Genomic DNA, 15,573 nt, shown 5'->3' with positions numbered 1-15,573 from the left:
TGTGAAACTGTCTCATTCATAGTTATTTCTCAACAAAAAACATAAAAAATAAAAAAAATAGCTACATAAATTGTGGTCGTGTTAGTGAAAGTACCATATGTCTACTCAATCTGCTATGTTGGAAATTTAAGTTCTTTTGGGATTTCTATAGAATGTTGTGCTAGATGTTTTTGTAGTCAAATACATACCTCAACAAAGTCAATTTAGGTTGACTATACATTTTAACAATTCAGTCAACACCTCTTTTTTTTGTGGTACTGGGGTTTGAACTCAGGACCCTGCATTTGCTAGGCAAGTGCTTATTCTACTGAGCTATCTCCCCAGGCCCCCAAACACCTCTTATGTATCTACTATTTGCCATGAACTGTCCAGGTCTTAGTTTCTACCATGAGCCCTACATAGAAGCTGTTAATCCAGGAAAGGGCACTGAAATAATCAGAATCACATTTTGGGCTCCTTGAGGGCCCCCGGGGTTCCTGTGACACCTTCCATGGCACTAAGCCAGCCCCAGGGAGCTCCAGCTCTCTCCTCAACCTACAGGTCTAATTGTCAAGAGCCAGGGCAGACAGCCCCTCCTCCACAAGCCCTCCTTGATGTCCAGAGGAGAGTAAGAGCCCTGGAGAGCCTCATGGTCACGTGCACCTGTCCTTGTCCCTGTGCCCGCCTCCCTGTCTCACCCTGTCTGCCATAGGCTGAGACTTTGTCTTCCGTAGTGTCTCGAGCTGTGTTCACAATGTGACCAAAACGCAGAGGAAGTCCTCACTGAACACTTACTGGCGGAATTGCTAGCATCACATGTTCAATGAAATAATAAATAGAATAACTAACGTCACATTACAGGGCCATCAGTCAGGCTCAGCCGTCCTGGACCATAATCCGGGCCAACCTTTTCCTGTCCTCATGTTGGTACTCTGCCCTCATCCTGACTGCTCAAGACCTCAGCTTCACACTTAGGCTCAGGTAGGCAGCAGCTGACAGGCACTACAGATTCGCCCAGAAGATCCGGCTGAGCACTTTTATCTCTAATGAGTTTCTTTCTTTTTTTTTTTGGTGTAACCGGGGATTGAACTCAGGCCCTTGCACTTGCCAGGGGAGTGCTTATTCTACTGAGCCATCTCCCTGGCCCCAGCCTCTTTTCCAAAGAAAAACAGACACTGTCATGAATACCAAATTAAGTCCAAAAATAATATTTATTTCAACCAAGAGAGTGAATCACAACTCATAAATTACTTTTTATTATTACTTTTTGAACTCATAAATTTTTATAGCTAACTGGTATCACAAAAACTCTGCCAATATTGGTCTAGTATTTTATATATTTTTCAATTACTATGAAAAAACTATATATTACTCTAAAATCAGGGTGTATCTAGGAACAATTATACATTTCAAAATGTCTTCAGTCTGGAGCTAGAAATATACATGATGAACCAGTGGTATCTTCTGGTCTAAGAAAGTAAGGATGTGCTAAATAATAAACCAATAAAATTTTAAACGATGGTCATATTTTAACAGAGACTAGAGCTAACTGAAAGAGCATCAGTTGTTTAAGCTGGAAAAATTTAAGCAATAAAATAAAATTATAACCCAAAGTATAAGATAACTATCAAGAAACTCTACTGATAGAAATGATAGAAGAGCGAGAGAAAGGAAAGTGAAAAGAAGAGAGGAGAGCGAGAAAAGGATGAGGGAGAGAAGGGAAAGAAAAAGGGAGAAGACAGAAGAGGAAAAAAATCTCCTAGGGAGACGTCCAAATGATTTGCATGAAGACTGTTTCCTCAAGGTTCGACCCCTCCTGTGCCTTCACTGCGGGCTGAGCCTACCCGCTGCTCTTCAGGAGCACAGTATTGGAGGAGGCTGGGGGAGGGGTGGGGGTAGGGTGGCTGCAACGCGTTACATTCCCTAATTGTCTAGCTTAAATTATCCTTAAACTACAAAAACGGAGCTGTTTTTGTTTGTTTGTTTTTGTTTTTTATTTTAGGGAAGGGTCTACAGGGTGTTCAGGGTCTCACTACTAGATTGGACTCGTAGTAATTCTCCTGTTTACAGCCTCCCAAGAGCTGGGATTACAGGTGCACAGCACAATGTCCAGTCTCAATTGCTGTCTCAGCACACCCCGGGGGCGGGGCCGGCACAGCAAGCCTGGGGATCGAACCCCCAGCCCCTGTGCCTGTTTGCAGGTGCTTTAATCTGCTGAGCTATTTGGCTGGCCCTCAAAACCCGACTTGTTAATGCACACGTAGTGGAGTTGCGTCACAGGAACGCTTATTATTCAGGCTAGGTTGTCACATCACAGGTAATGTTCCCTGTTCTTTTATGTGGATATACCACGCTGTGTTAGTCACAAGGGGTTTCTATGTTTTGTTGGTCAGCTTTTGGCCACGGTGGCAAACACTGGAGATAATCAGGCGACAAAGCAAGAAGGTTTATTTTGGATCACCGTCTTAAGAGCCTGGTCCATGGTGGGGACAGAACCTTTGCTTTTAGGGTGGTGGGGTGACAGATGGTCACGACAGGAAGCACATAGCCGAGGAAGGAGCCTGCTCACCTCATTGTCAGGAAACAGAAGGGGGGAGAACCAGACTCCCACAGTCCCCTTTGAAGCCACACCCCTGTAACCTGGAGCCCTCTCCCTAGGCTCCCCCTCTTACAGCTGCCGTCCTCGCTGTCCCCATATAAGCATGACACTGAGGAGCAACCTTCAGCACGTGGGCCTCAGGGGGATATTTTAGAAACAAACCGTACCGCATAGGTGACCTGGAACCACTCAAAAAACCAAGAGATAAAAGCGAGGTGTTCCACTGGCAGGAGGAGTGAGGGCTCGGAGCCCCGAAACTGGCCTCCATCCCCAAGAGTTCGCGGCATCCAAGGAGCCCCCCAGGGCTCTGAGGAATAAGACTGGTCCTGGGTTCAACAAGTATTTGTGCTGCTGGGGGCTACAGTTAGACAAGTGAACAATGGCGTCTCTTACCAGCGAGGAAGCCACAAGGTGCCTGCCACGAGGGGTGGCCTGGGGAACCCAGGACTGCAGCAGGGTGCCCAGTCCTGGTTGGACCTTAGACTCACCAGAGAAGCTTTGTCACAAACATCCAGGCCCAGGGCTCTCCCCAGGCCTGTAAAATCAGGATCTCCCAGGGTGGGGCCCGGAAATCTCTCTGCTTCCAAATCTCCACCGAGAGGGTGTCAAAGTTGGTCAGCATCAGGAAACATCCGCAAAGTCATCCGAGAACCCAGCCCAGCCCTGTCTCGGGTCCTCCGTGGTCTCTGCCCTTGGGGAGGCGGAGGAGGCAGGGTGTAGGCCAGGCCCTCTCTGCAGGGAGCAGGGCTCTTCCCTGCATGAGCCAGGCTGGGGTTGGCAGGAGTGGGGGCGAGGGGAGGGTGCTGAGGAGCAGTGTGCACAGCAGCCCACACACTTGCTCCTTTTAGAACAAATCAGCTCTTCTGAGACATATGTACTGAAGAAGCCTCCTCCTGGAATTTTCCAGACAGAGCTGAGGACTGCTCCCCACGGAGAAGCACCCAGCACCTAATTGTGATACAGGGACTCTGAGGACTAGAAGGGCCTTGAGGGTCGCCAATCGCACTCCCTCTACCTCTCCTCTCCTCTTTCCCCATCCTCCTCTTGTTCCTCTGTCTTTCTTTCTCCCTCTGTCTCTCTGCTTTTACACACACACACACACACACACACACACACACACACACACACTGAAAATATTGGTGCCAGTGGCTGTGTGCTTCAGGGTTGAGAACAAATTTTCATGGCGCATCCAAACTGACCCCGGGGATATTCAATCCGCCTCTCTCCAAGTGTTCCCAACCACAAAGGAGCTCCGCATAAGGCAGTGATGGGGCGAAAGCTGAAGAAAGGAGGAGCAGACAACTCGGCAGCCCAGAGTTGTACATCACCCTCCTCGCTTTCACCATTTTGATTTTTTTTTTCTTCCCAATTTTTTATTAGTACATGCTTTTGGCACATAATGATCACAGTCCTCTTGGGGAGTTGGTCACTGTACAGAACATATCTCAGTTATTATTTCATTTCTCTTCCCTTTTCCTCCCTCCCTCTCATTCCATCTTTTGGTCTGCTTTCCTTTCGCAAGCTCAAAAGTCCCCAGTTTATCACCTAAATCCGTTAGAGGAGAGATGTGGGGTGTGGTACATTGTAAGATAAATTTCTCTCCATCTGTGGATCTGTGAAGCCAGAAAACAAATTGATTCCAAGACAGTGGTGGGGCAGGCATTGGCTAGACAGTCCCGCTCCCGGGTGGAGAAATAGGAAGGGAAGGGGGGCTGTGGGTCCCAAGCCAGACAGAAACCCCGTGCTCCTGCATAGATGGTAGTCTAGGTTCACCAGGCAGTCGTGTTGCTTGTTTTTATTTGTTTATTTAGTTTGGTTTGGTTTTTCAAGACAAGGTCCCGTTATGCAGTGCAGGCTGACTTTGAACTCACTATTAGCCCAGGCTGGTCTCAAATTCACAACGATCCTCCCGCCTCAGCCTCCCAAGTGTGATTACAGGTGTGCACCACCCCGCCTGGCTCATGTCTGTGTATCCTTCTCTATTTATGCCTAGTCTGGTCTCAAATTCCTCGGATCAAGTGATTGTCCTCTCTCGCAGCCTCTGAATAGCTAAGACTACAAGTATGCATCACCATGCCTGGCTCAGACTTGTTATTTGTATTTGTTACAAAATTTTCAAAGTTAAGGGCTGGCCAAATAGCTCAATGGATTAAAGCGCCTGCTTAAGCAAATGCAGGGACCAGGGCTGGATCCCTGGCGTGCCGGCTGCTCCCCACCCAGGGCGCCCTGAGAGGGTGATTTGGTCTAGGTATGAGATGCTGTAGACCCTGTAATATATATATATATATATATCTTCCAAGTTAAAAAAATTGTAGAAAGGAAAAATAGCTTTTTCCCTCACATAGGAGAAATAAGTTTGTTGCAGAAAAATATAAACAAATAATAAATTGATCTTAATTTGAAGGCCTAGGTATAGATGGCCTGTTCCCATTTGGTATATAGACATTGAATTTATTTTTGTCTTTTGTCAGTCATGTACATCATATCTGAACTACACATGCGAGAGAAATGAAAACCACATGTGTTCAGTATGTGTACAGGAGCTCCCTCTTGGTCCAGGCAGTTTGTGTCTAGGCCACACAGATCCTAGCCTGTGACACTGTTTCTAAGGTAGAAGTGGTGGCTGCAGGTGATCCAGCCATCAGCCACTGATCCCCACCACAGAGTCTATGGGGATGGGGAATATTTCCAAGAATAGAATGGAGAAGCCGGGCTTGGCAGTGCACACCTATAATCCCAGCACTTGGGTGACTGAGGCAGGAGGATTGCCGTGAGTTTGAGGCCAGGTAGGCTACATAGTGAGTTCAAAGCCAGCCTGGACTACTAGTTAGACCTTATCTCAAAAAGAAAAAAAAAAAAAGTTTAAAAAAAAAAAAAAGAAGAAAGTTTCCTTTTTAGACCAAAGTCCTAGGACTTCTGTGTTTTCAGTACCATTTCTTGTATCGGAGCATAGCAAAGGCCCTACATTCTGAAATCTATTGTCATAACAGTTTGTGAAGAAAAAGGATTGCACAGTAATTCTTTGAACTATGGTGTCCTCTGACCGTAACCCACAGAGCTGCTTGGTTTTTAGCCCTGAAGAACAACCCTGGAACTCTGCACCAGCCTGGGAGGGCTGCTTCTCCAGCAAATAAAGCCAGTGCAGTTTGAGAGGAAACATCTCCTGTTAGAGTGAGGAACCGGCTAGGATGGGGTGAAGCGGGTTGGTGATACTGTTGAATATTATCCAAGACAGATCCACCTATGTATTTGTATCTCCAAGAACATGCTCAATAAATCTATTTTTAAAATTTGGAGTTTGGGCATCATGTTGAAGTTCAAAAAGTAATAGAATGTTTTGTTTAAAAAATCAAGTCAGGGCTGGGGTATAGCTCAGTGGTCTAAGCGCCTGCCTGGCAAGCGCAAGGACCCAGAGTTTGATCTCTGGTGCCACATGCTGTGCTGGCCTAGGGGCACTTTGCTGGCTACTGAGACCCAGTATGGTGGCACATGCCTGTAATCCCAGCGCTGGGGAGGCTGAGACAGGAGGATCACTATGAGTCTGAGCTGCATAGCAAGAACCTGAACCTAATTAATTAATTTGAAAAATAAATAAATCAAATTAAATCCAACCCCAGTGAAAGCAGCAACTGCAGCGAGCAGGCCCTGGTGAGCTCCTCGCCTGTTGGACAGCATATTCCTTGCCCACCACTGTTTTTATTAACTGGGAGGCTGTCCATCCCTGTGTAACTTTATGAAATGTGCTTTGGCTCGGGGCACAGAAAATCCATTTAGACGTTCACAGTCTAGTTGCAAGCTGTGTTATTCACTCCCAAGAGTAACAGCAGTGCCTGTGATTTTTTTCCCAGCATTTTCCCTTAGTTTTATCGGCTCATAAAACCCAAACACCAGGACCTTTTGCTGTAAAAGTGACACCAAAGGGGAACAGCTGCCCACCTGGACCCCCAGGGGCTCCCTCCGAGGGGGACCTCAAAGGTCAGCTGGCCTCCCACAAGAGGGAGCAGGGCCTGGGCCTCCAACTGCCTTGGCCGCCCACTGGGCCGGAGTTTCCCTTACACCTTCCTGACTGAAGGGAGAAAACGCAGGTGTCCCTGGGCGCCTCGAAATTCCAAAGGGCAGTCTCGAGTTGTAAACAAACCAGGCACAGACACGCACTTCATGATCTCCTATAAAGGGAACCTAGAGAAGCTGAGGCCTTAGAAGCAGAGGAGCCTGGGGGTAGAGGGATGGAGGTTTGGGGTCAAAAATCCACATTTCACTCATACAAGAAAAATATAATTTTGAGGTCTATGGCCCAGTAAGGAGACTGAATTTATTAACGTGTTTCTTTTCTGTTTTTTCTTTTTTTGTATTTTTAGGGAAGGGTCTGCAGGATGTTCAGGGTCTCACTACTAGATCTGACTCATAGTGATTCGCCTGTCTACAGCCTCCCAAGAGCTGGGATTACAGGCATGCACTACCACGCCCAGTCTCAGTTGCCATCTCAGTGTGCCCCAGGGGTGGGGCTGGCATAGCAGGCCCAGGAATCAAACCCCTGGCCCCTGTGCCTGCTTGCAGGTGCTTTAATCCACTGAGCTATTTGACCAGCCCCTAGTAATATGTGTTTCAAAATTGCTAAGAGAAAGTCATTTGAATGTTTTCTACAAAACCAGTGTGAGGTGATGAATGGGTTAATTAGCTTGATTTAATTTTCCACATATTTCCATACATCACACTGTACCTTATAATATAAACAATTATTCTTTGTCAACTTTTAATTTTAAAAATGTTTTGGTCTCTTGAGACAAAGTCTCACCTTAGCAATTCAGGTTGGCCTTGAGCTCACTCTGTAGCCCAGGCTGGCCTTGAACTTGTAGCACCCTCCTGCCCCATACCTCAGTGCTAGGATTATAGGTGCGCACCACTATGCCTGGCTGTTACTTAAATATTTTAATTTTCTTTATCACAAATGTTCTTTTCCTCCCAATCCTAAACAGGCAAGTTTGAAGAAATGCTACATACCAGATCCAGTGTAAGATCTCAGGTATGTAGAATGGTTCAAAAGGAGAAAGAGAGAGAGAGAGAGAGAGAGAGAGAGAGAGAGAGAGAGAGAGAGAGAGAGAGAACCAGTAATTACAGTATATCTGATGAGGAAAAGAATTGGGCTTTTGCTTTGTTTTGTTGTTTGAGGCAGGGTCCCCCTATGTAGTTTAGGCTGGCCTTGAACTCACTATGCAGCCCATGCAGGCCTGGAAATTCTCAATGATCCATCTGTCTCAGCCTCCCATGTACTGGGATTACAGGTGTGCACCACCACACCCAGCGCAGGGTAGGAATTTTGAAAACACCTCATAGCCCAGGATATAGTGAAACCTGCAGGTAAGCTAAGATTTAAAAGAGAATTGGCTGGCCAGTATAGGTTTCTGTAAAAGTAACTAATATATATACATATCACCTCAGCTGGGTGTAGGGACACATGCCTGCAATCCCAGCACTCAGTGGGCTGAGGCAGGAGGATTGCCATCAGCTAAAGGTCAGCCTAGGCTACATAGTGAGCTCAAGGTCAGCTTGAACTACATAGTGAAACCCTGTCTCAAAACAACCAAAAAACAGTTCAATCCTCAGTACACACATGCACACGCATGCACGCATGCATGAACATGTGTGCGCGCATGCGCGTACACACACACACACAACAAAACAAAACAAAACAAAACAAAAAAACCCATCATCTCCTTGTTATGGCTTGTGTCTGGCTGTCCCCCCAAAGCCTTGTGTGGTCATAGGTGGGGTTATTTCGGAGGTGGTGGGTGTGGAGTGTGTAACTCAGGGATAGATTCCCAGTGCAGTGCTGGGCTCCAGGGTGTTAGGACTCAGAGCCTGAGTGATGCCTGTCTCAGGCAGCCTGGAGAAGACAAAAGGGGCAGAGAGGTGCTTGCAGCCCCCTCTTCTGCTCTTGCTGCCCTCTGCTCACGGGCACCAGCTCTCCTCCGTGCTGCCGCTCTGCCACTCCATGCCACCACAGAGCCAGCCAATGACGGACCCAACCTCTGCGAGCTGAGAGCTAAAGAAACCTTTCCCCCTTTAACGTCAGTGTCACGGATTTTTGTCTCAGCAAAGACTGAAAAGGAACTAAGACATCAGTCCTATTAACATGGTGAAAGACATAAGCAGCTAACAGGAGAATAAATAAAAATAATAAACAAGTAGTGTTAAAAGATCCTCTTATTGGTCTTCAAACACACAAGAGTTAACACAATGAAAACAAGAACTGTAAATGCAGTTGTGTTCACCCCTCTAGGCTGATGACAGAGCAACGAGACACAAATCAAAATAGTATTTATCGGGGCTGGTGAGATGGCTTAGTGGTCTAAAGCACCTACTTAGAACAAGCTTAGCAAAGCACAGGGACCACGGTTCGATCCCCCAGCACCACATGCCAGCCAGCCCCGCCCCCTGGTGGGCTGAGCTGGCCACACACACACACACACACACACACACACACACACACAAATAAATAAATGTTAAAAAAAAATAGTATTTATCTCTTCGAGCTCAACATTCCCAGTTGCACAAAGGAAATAACTGTAACAAAGAAGAAATTGTATGTGTAAAGATGTTTGTCCTAACATTATTTATATCAATGATAAATTGGCCACAGCAGATGTACCTAGCGCAGAGGGAACACCACAGGAGAATAAAAGTTAATTTTAAAGGCTCTATGGCTGCATAAGAAGTGGTTTACTTCCTAATACAAAATGTAATAAAAGGAAAACACAAAATTGCATATATTTATATAATATAAATATGAATCTAGCCCTCAGATCCAGTGGGAACTCCCGTATCAGAAACCCACAGTTAGCAAGGGCAGGTTTCAAAGGAATTTTGGAAATGTTGGATAATTTCATGATGTCAATCAGTCCCTCCCTTTGATTCTCCCTCCTCCTAGCCAACGCTACCCCAACTGCTGTCACCTTGTTTCCCTTCATGCACTGTAAGACCGCTCTAGGGTTAGGGGACAGCTCAGCAGGTCAGTGCCTGGCTGGTACGGCAAGGTCTTAGGGTTCATCGCCAGCCCAGAAAAGGAAGGGGGGTGAGGGTGGCAGAGGAGAAAGAACAGGAGAGGAAGAAGAAAAAGAAGACTGAGACTCCTCTTTATTTCAGCTTCCCCTAATCCTGCACCAGTAGAAACTACGTTTCCCTCCTTTTTTTTTTTTTTATGACCACCTGCCTCTTCACCAGCCTTTAATAAATTCAATAAACTTACGGTTGATTAAACTTACTGAATGTCATATTAGTTTGTTAAATGAAATTCTGTATCATTTGTAATTTTTCTATTTTAGTTCTAATTTGTACTCTCTTTTAAAAAATTAATAATAATAATAATAATAATACCTAAAAAAAATAACTTACTGAATGTACTTGTAATCCCAACACTTGGGAAGCTGAGGCAGAAAGATGGCCATGTGTTTGAGGCCAGCCTGGGTTACACAAATTGAAGGCCAGCCTGAACTGCATAACGAGATCTTGTCTCAAAAAAGAAAAAAAAAATTACTTAATGTAAAAATGTATATGAGGGCCAGACAAATAGTTCAGCAGATTAAAGCACCTGCAAGCAGGCTCAGGGGCTGGGAGTTTAATCCCCAGTCCTGCTGTGCAGGCCCCGCACCCAGGGCGTGCTGAGACTGGGCGTGGTGACACATACCTGTAATCCCGGCTCTTGGGAGGCTGTAAACAGGTGGATCACTATGAGTCCAATCTAGTAGTGGGACCCTGAACACCCTGTAGACCCTTCCCTAAAATACAAAAACAAAACAAAACAAAAAACATGTATGAGGGCCCGGGGAGATAGCTCAGTACAATAAGCACTTGCCTGGCAAGCATAGGGTCCCGAGTTCAATCCCCGGTACCGCAAGACAAAAACAAAAACAAAAAACAGGGCCAGGGAGATGGCTCAGTGGAATAAGTGCTTCTCTCGCAAGTGCAAAGGCCTGAGTTCAATCCCTGGTTCTGAAAAAAAAAAGTGTATGAGAAGGAATTTTTAAAAATGACAATTTTTTTAGGCTGGGGGACTAAGAGAACATTTAGGAATATTTCCATTTATGTTTTGTTTTAACAACTTTTTAAAAAGTTAGGCATGGGGCTGGAGCTCATCATCAGTGGAACGTTTGCCTAGGGTGTAAAGCGCACCTTGGGTTCAGTTCTCTCTCTCTCTCTCTCTCTCTCTCTCTCTCTCTCTCTCTCTCTCACACACACACACACACACACACACACACACACACACACATTAAAGTCAGTTTCCAGATGGGATTTCACTGTGATATTTAAAATCAGTCAAGGATACTTACATCCCATATCAATAAACAGGTTCATCTGTCATCACCAAGTTTATTAATAAACTCAAAAGCCAAGAGAAGGCATTTCTGGCAAAAAAAGAAGAGGTTCTTATGCTACAGGTGCTATGTCTTCTTCTTCTTCTTCTTCTTCTTCTTCTTCTTCTTCTTCTTCTTCTTCTTCTTCTTCTTCTTCTTCTTCTTCTTCTCTTCCTCCTCGTCCTCATCCTCCTCCTTCTTCTCCTTGTCCTTCTTTTTCTTCTTCTCTTCTTCTCCTTCTCCTTCTCCTTCTTCTTCTTCAACGTATTTGGTACGGGGTCTCACTACGCAGCATGACTTGTAGTGATCCTCCTGTTTTCAGCCTCCCCAGTGCTGTGATTACAGGCTTGCGCTGCCCTGCCCAGTCTCAGCTATGGCTTCTTTTAAGGTTGCCATGAACATGCGAATAAGACAGCAGCTGTAGGGCCAGAGAGATAGCTCAGTGGTTTAAGCACCTGCCTGGCAAGTGCAAGGTTCTGAGTTCAATCCCCATGTACCAAAAATAAATAAAAAAGAAATAAAAAGCAGCTGAAGATGCAGCCCCAATCCGAGTGCACGAGGCGAGCACCCCAAGTGTTTCATCCCACGTGTTTGATCGTGCGGGTGACACTTGGCAGACTCCCAGAGGACCGACTTCAGCTTATTTCCTTTTTCTGTTGTCAGTCATTCTTCAAAATGTCCCAATTTTATGATATGGCTTTTCAAAGAATTAAATTTGAATAGCACAAAACTATATAATTATGTTACAATTCCATTGCAATTATTCACAGATCCGAGTCCGCCACATCATTATTAGTAATGAGCGGGAGGAGGGCGAACAATCGTCTGTTTACCATGTGCCAGGCAATGCCAAGCAATCGGGAAGACGTGAGGCCTTCTAGCCCGCTAGTTCACCAGTGCTGGTTGATCAGCCCTGAAAACATTCAAAGGAATTACAGTCTGGAGCCAAATGAGCCCTACTGACACATGCCACCAGGCCGACACAGCAGGCAGGGCCCCTAGCAGCTACATGGCCCTTTGGATGGAGTCACGGGTAAGTATTCCTTCTAACAAAATATGACACGGCCTGACACAGGAGGAGCTCTTCCACCCGAGGGAGCGGAAGCTCCCAGGAAGCCTCCAATTTGATGGACTCAGCGTCCGTCTCCCCTGTGCGGCTCTGACACTTCAGTCCCCTCAGTGCATCGCAGACCGCGTGCCTGAAGGCTTTCCCCCTCCACCACACAGCTGCTCAGTGGTGAAGCCCCTGAGCCTGCCAGAGATGATTCAGTATGTGTTAGTTTCTTCCTTTAAAAGGCACTGAGGAGAAAAAACAAAAAAAAAAGCATTGAAGACAGGCAAGATGGTGCACCCTGAAATCCCAGCTACTCTGGAGGCTAAGGCGAGAGGATTGCAAGTTCTAGGCCTTCCTGGAAAACTTAGCAAGACTCTGTTTCAAAGTAACATAAAAAGGGCCAGGAGTGTATCTCTAGAGCACGTTAGCAAGCCTGAAGTTCAGTTCCCAGCACTACCAAAGATTTTTTTTTTTTTTTTTTTTGGTTAATCTTTGTACGTGCTGAATGTGTAGAAGGTAAAAAATATCAATGGCAAAAAACCAATTATTTGTCTACTTCTGTTTTCTAAGCCCTGTCATGATTCATATACCATAAAGTATGTTTATTGGAAAAGCTTTAAATTTAATAGTCAAGGATGGAGTCATGAACGAAGACTGTTTTAAAGTTACAAGGAACATTGAAAGTTTTTTTCAAGCTCAGACCAGAATAAGGAGGTGCTTGAAATCCATTCCCGCTCTTGTTCCAAGTTACTGTCTCATTCAATACATCAAGTACTGGTACATCTGGCCGGAACGGGCAGAAGCCAGGACTTTCTCCCTCTTAACCAGTTCCTTCATGAGAATCATGAACAATCAAGCTAGATATTAAAGCTGCGCTTTTTCTTTGTGATTTTCTTCCATCTTTGACATAAAGCAACGTGACTAAAACATCTGTTTATTCCACAAAGCAATTCTTCCTTAGGGCTATAAATTCTTCTTTAGGGCTGGAGTGCTAAGTAGTTTTTCTTTAAAAGATTATTTTAAATATTTTTTAATCTTTAAAAGATAATTTACTCCAGCTTGCACTTTTCTAAGACAATTTAAGTCAAATTACTGTGGCCAAAAAGCTTTTATTTTATTTCCAACTCATTGTATTGTAGGCTGGCTCTTATGTAAGGTACAATAAAAGTAAATTATTAGACAAATGAAAAATTTAAAATACCAGCTTAGACTCTAAATATAAAATTACTAAGTTTCTGTAGCAGTTTCTGAATGCCTGCTTCCCATTCCTGTACTCACCTCGTCTTGTGCCAGTGACAAACATTCCTGGGACTCATCCTGGCACTTCCTTGAGTAGCTCTGGGGTGAAACACCATCCTGATGGGGGCGGTGGACATGCAGCATGTTAGTAAGCGCACCTGTGAAACCAGCTAGTGCTACCTGTCATGTACTCCCCATCCCCACTCAGCCCTTTTATGTTGTTTTATTTTATTCTATTTTATTTTGAGACAAGGTCTTGCTGTATAGTTCAGGTTTCCCCTGAACTAACTGTATATCCCAGGCTGGTCTCAAACTTGGGGCAATTCCCTTGCCTCAGCCTCCCGAGGGCTGGGATTACTTACGTGCGCCACCACACCTAGATTTACACTCAAGCCATTTTGAAAACATAGCTGGATGTCAGAAATCCCAGCCCACCAAATAGCTCAGCGGATTAAAGCATCTGCAAGCAGGTGCAGGGGCCGAGGGTTTGATCCCCCAGACTGCTGTGCTGCCTTGCCTCCAGAGAGTGCTGAGACTGGGCGTGGTGGTGCACACCTGTAATCCCAGCTCTTGGGAGGCTGTAAACAGGCGGATCACTAGGAGTCCGATCTAGTAGTGAACAGCCTATAGACCCTTCTCTAAAATACAAAACAAAAAACAAAGAAAAAGAAAAAAGAAATCCCAGCTCATGGTCACCACATGGCTCATATAGAAAAATGAAAGTGTCCAACTTCCTGATACTGCACCACCAAGAAAATAGTGGGGTGGAGTTCAGGTCACGGAGGGCCTGACAGATAGCCCCAAGGAGGTTGGGGACTTCTCCTTGAAAGTAGTGGGAAATTGTTTAAAGTAAATAAGCACAAACCTTGAGTCTTATTTGAGTCTTAGAAAGATATGTCTGCCTGCGATGTGAAGTGTGACTTGCAGGGAAACCAGACACGTTAGGAGACATACGCAACAGTATCTGGAAAGAAGAGAAAGATGGGATGGCCCAACCTCAGCTAGCAGCAAGAGAGGTGGAGATGCAGTTTCAAGAGGACTGGGGTGTTGAAGGAGTGGGAAGGTGAGGGAGAAGTCGACAGTGACACCCAGAGCTCCAGCTGAACAGCTAGGTGGCTGGAGGGCACATGTCACCAGGATGGGCCACAGAGGGAGGAGGGTTCTGGTAGGCTACGGGAAGCCTTCTGTCCCTGTGTTCTTGCTTACACCCCACTGTGAGCTAGACTGCACTGTCCTGCCCTGTGTTGACTCCTCAAATCTCAACCATTCAAGGGGCTGGCAGCCGTAAAACAGCTTATTAAGAACGTTAGACCAACATGGGGGGAAACACACTCAGTAATATTAGGTAAGGTAATAAAAATGCAAATTAAAACAAGTCAAAGTTCTTCCTCTGTTAAATTGGCAAAAAAGAAAAACGATTTTTAATTAAAATGTCCCAAACTGCCAAGGGTGTGGTAACACTGGCACTCTGCCACGTTGCTGGTGGCAGTGTAAATTGGTACAAATCTCCTGAAGAAAACCTGCAAAATGTATTAAGAGCCATTAAAAAAAAATTGTATCCTGTGACCCTGTAATTCCATATCTGCAAATCTGTTCTAAGGAAATAACCCAAAATATGGCGAAAAGCACTATTTACACAAAGATGTTCATCACTGCAGAACCTGGAAGTAACCAAAATGCCCAGTAAGTTGGTTAAATATATTGTAATAAATTTATTTGCTGGCCTCTGTCCAAAATGAAAATTAATACTATGAAAACTGTTAATAAAGACGAATAAGTAAGGTATGTATGTAAAATATATGCCGGTTAGCATCCTAATTATATTTTTCATTAAAAAAGGACTAGAAGGAAATGACAGCAATTCTCTGGGTAAGGCAGTGACTCCCCAGGAACTGGACGTGTTTTCCTGAATGGCCTTCCTGGAGACGGGGGAGCCGTGAACAGCCAAGAAAGAGCTTCTCTGGGATTTGTTGTCCAGACAGCGGAATATGGCAACGTGAGGAAGGAAGGAGGAGGAAGATGGGTCTTCAGGAACCAGGAAGGGCCGGAAACTCTAGGGAGCAGGATTTCAGCAGAGAAGGAGGAGGAGGTGGCGCGTCCTCCCTGAGCCAGGAGTCGCTGCCCGGAGCAGCAGCTCCAGCTGCAGCAGCGCGGAGACTCTTGCCCACCCCAGAGGCCTCCTCGGAAAGGCACCAGGGGACAGGAGCGGAGCATGCAGCCCTGCGGCAGCCAGGGAGCCACTCAGGTTCCCAGGTCCCCAGGTCCCCAGGTGAGGGCGCTGCCCAGGAGCCTTCTCGAGAGGGGCCCGCGGAGCTCCGACCCCAAGGCTGCTGCAGCTCCGCCTTGTGGCT

The sequence above is a fragment of the Octodon degus genome, unplaced genomic scaffold (genome assembly GCF_000260255.1).
Source record: "Octodon degus isolate 3935 unplaced genomic scaffold, OctDeg1.0 scaffold00128, whole genome shotgun sequence".
NCBI classification, from domain to species: Eukaryota; Metazoa; Chordata; class Mammalia; order Rodentia; family Octodontidae; genus Octodon; species Octodon degus.
This window is presented reverse-complemented; position numbering follows the sequence as displayed.